Source organism: Empidonax traillii, unplaced genomic scaffold, assembly GCF_003031625.1.
Source record: "Empidonax traillii isolate 1590-97213 ecotype Southwest subspecies unplaced genomic scaffold, ASM303162v1 scaffold253:size710434, whole genome shotgun sequence".
Classification (NCBI taxonomy): Eukaryota; Metazoa; Chordata; class Aves; order Passeriformes; family Tyrannidae; genus Empidonax; species Empidonax traillii.
This window is the reverse complement of record NW_020955446.1, coordinates 126,794-130,525: the sequence shown is the minus strand read 5'-3', so window position 1 is coordinate 130,525 and position 3,732 is coordinate 126,794. Positions and strand designations below refer to the sequence as shown.

The 3,732-nt window shown below is 38.7% G+C and overlaps 1 protein-coding gene across 1 annotated transcript in view; it reads left to right on the top strand.

The window, feature by feature from the left end:
* Positions 1-3,732, top strand: part of RALYL (RALY RNA binding protein like) — a 209,441-nt gene that overhangs the window by 173,498 nt on the left and 32,211 nt on the right. The window lies entirely within an intron of this gene.

Here is a 3,732-nt window from a genome sequence, read left to right as displayed (position 1 = left end):
GGAGTGAAAGCCACCAGTGCAGTTCAGTTCCACTCAGTCCATCCTTCACAATAGGAGCAGCTCATGTCCTGCAAAAAGTTACCTTCCCAAGGTTATTGTGCTGAACTTCATCAGTGGAATTGTATGTTTTTAAACAGAGTAGTGTTTCTTATCTATGACACATGAATATTAAAGTTGTATGTGTTTAGGCTTTTTGCCTTATTCTGTATGTTATGGGTAGAACAAATGATCAACTGTAATGGTTACACTTTCACAATAAAAGAAATATTTATAGTAGGTTAAAAGTTGTTTCTGTGGAGCCTGGTGTCTGTTTTGGTGATTGTGTTGTTATGGAAAACCACTGAGAGTGAAATGTATCCATAAAGTTATTCAATAGTATAATTTTCTACTTCAGAAATCTTTCAAGATTAAGAGAGCAGAAACTTTATGATAGAAAATCTAAATAGGAGGTTGGCCTCACATGGCTGGACATGCTGATCTTAGAATTATAGAATCATAGAATAGATTGGGTTGGAAAAGACCTCCAAGATCATCAAGTCCAACTCCTGATTCAACTCCAATTACTATAGCATGGCACTAAGGGCCACATCCAATCTCTTTTTAAAAACCTCCAGGGATGGTGAATCCACCACCTCTCTGGGTAGGCCGTTCCAATGCCTGATCACCCTCTCTGTAAAGAATTTCTTCCTAACATCTAACCTAAACCTCCCCTGGCAGAGCTTGAGCCCATGTCCCCTTGTCCTATTGTTGGTTGCCTGGGAGAAGAGAGCAACCCCCACCTGGCTATAACCTCCCTTCAGGTAGTTGAAGAGAGTGATGAGGTCACCTCTAAGCCTTCTCTTCTCCAGACTAAACAATCCCAGCTCCCTCAGCCTCTCCTCATAGGACTTGTGCTCAAGTCCCTTCACCAGCCTTGTTGCTCTTCTCTGGACCCGCTCCAGCACCTCAATATCCTTCCTGAACTGAGGGGCCCAGAGCTGAACACAATACTCAAGGTGTGGCCTCACCAACACAGAGTACAGGGGAAGGAACACTTCCCTGCTCCTGCTGGCCACACTGTTCCTGATGCAGGCCAGGATGCCATTGGCCTTCTTGGCCACCTGGACACACTGCTGGCTCCTGTTCAGCCTCCTGTCGATCAGCACCCCCAGGTCCCTTTCTGCCTGGCTGCTCTCCAGCCACTCTGTGCCCAGCCTGTAGCGCTGCAGGGGGTTGTTGTGGCCAAAGTGCAGGACCCGGCACTTGACCTTGTTGAACTTCATCCTGTTGGAATCAGCCCATCTCCCCAGTCTATCCAGATCCCTCTGCAGAGCCCTCCTGCCTTCCAGCAGGTCGACACTCCCTCCCAGCTTGGTGTCATGTCACCTTCTGACAATAAAAACTGTAGGACATTACCAGTCTCTGTTAAATGCAAGTTAATGGAAGGGAAAGATGAAAAGCTCTACGTAGTAGTCATGGAAAAGAAAATCTCATGGAGAATTCAATGTATCAGCTATCAGCATGCCTATATGAATATAATTTAAGATTTATAGTTATGATTCTTTGAATTTTTGAATTTCTGAACTTCCTGAATTTTTGTGTTTTACCCCAAACTGTAGATCTTATTTTCTAATATCTATTAATTTTCCAACTTCACTGAAGATAGAATACTTCTATCTTACCTGACTAAAGCAGTGGTGGAGTCAGAAGATGGTGACAAGAATGGTTAGTGCTCTAGGATAAAATCTTTATGAAGACAGATTGGCAAGTCGGGACTATACATTTTAGAAGGGTGGCTGAAACAAAAGGCACAATTATGTGCATATTAGTGATTTTGGGGGCAAAAATTGCTTTAGAACTGAGCATTTCTCTTTATCATTACTCCTATTACAAGCACAAGGAAAACAGGCAGGGTACTTCAAAACCAATAAATGGAAGCATTCTTTTTTAAAAGAAAACATATTTTTGAAATATATAGAACTTAGTAAAACAAAACACCAAGCCCAGAATCTGCATAAGTTCAAAAATAAATGCAGGAATATCTAACAGTCAGTTAGATAACAGTTCTTCTATATATTTGAAGAAAAGGAAGCATAGTTTCACATATCATTATATTATCTCAACATGAAACATTGGAAGCCAGAAAAAAATCACCTTTGAAGGAATAATCACATGATGAATGCTTGCATGATAGCTTCAAGTTCTTCTGAAACTGTTTTCCAGTAATGTTAAGCAGATCATCACCAATCTGCAGATCATCCAATATGATAAGTGATGAGTGACAATAAACACTAATATTTACATTAAAAGTAAAAAAAAATTTCCCATGTCCATCTTCATACACAATTATTTGGTTATGCTCACAATAGCTAGACACTGCTTATTTGTGAGAAAATTTGGGGCCATGGAGTTCATGTTCAGTGAGGGTGACAGGATTTCTGTGACACATTTTGTAGAAAGCTATAGAAAAAGAGGGAGACGGTTATTTACATTTTCTGTAGGATTACAGTAGAAACAGAAGTAAGGGACCTGGGATTCAAACACTAGGTGTTTACTTAACAGAAAATGAGTTAGAAGATTTAAGTTTGATTCTGCTTCCTGTTCGGCACACTGTTGGATGGTGTGCTGAGTGAATTACTGTTTCTTTCATGCCTGTTTTCAAGTGTGTATTTATCTGCCCATCTGGGTGACAGTAGTCAGAACGGTGAAAATTAAACATGCAGTTATAAATTTCCATAATTACTAGTTGCAAGAAAATTTTTTGAATATTTTACGAGAATGTTGCTTATCCTTCTGCTTCAGACACTGAACTGAAAATCTTCATTTTCTCAACTTTCTTCTCCTGACATTTCATATTCAGAACTCATAGCTTTTATGTTCTAAATGTGTCTGTAGCTTTTATTACCTTTTCTATTGCCTTTATTTTCTTCTACACAGGCTAGTTACCAGCTATTGATACCTTTATTGTTAGGACTGGGCTATCCTATTAGGGAGCACTAGCTCATTTTTATTATAGAGAATCTTTCACTGACTGTAGTGGTAAACCTCTGAGTATCTACCTGCTAGAGGTTTTGATTTGAGAAACACTTTTTTTTTTTTCTAATTAAGTTTGTTTGGGTATTTTATTTTTTCTACACTGATTCATTCTTCAATAAAGAGAACATATGCAAAGACTCTTGCTATTTTACAAATTGCAGGATTTTGGTTTTTTAGAGATGCTTGTCTTCAGAAAAGTTCTCTTTTTTTATTTTTAGTTTTTATCTTTAAGGATAGCAGATAGAAAACTGGAATTTAAGTCATACATGTAATAAAGGAGCTGAAATGTCACAACAAAATGTACTACTATTGGTTGTGTGCAATAAAACTATATGGACCTGTAGAAAGCAGCTTACAGATTTTCCATACTGCAAATAACAGTCCCATAATGCATCCTTTATTTAAATCATGCAAAAAAAATCTGAGCTATGCACTGGTCTGTGACTGAAATCTGAATGAGGCACTTAATGTGCATAGATCCTTGAAATGTAATTTGACTGTGATATAAAGTGATTAAGGTTTCAAAGACTAATTTTCTCAAAGATAACATGAAAATTTAGTTGACAGGGCTTCCATGACATGAAATCACAGAAGGTTTTATAGAGTCCAGCTGACTTAATGTTTTCTAGGTTGTTTGATTACCATGGCCGTGTCCCCCCACCGCCCCGTGCAGTGATTCCACTGAAACGTCCTCGTGTGGCTGTGACAACAACTCGT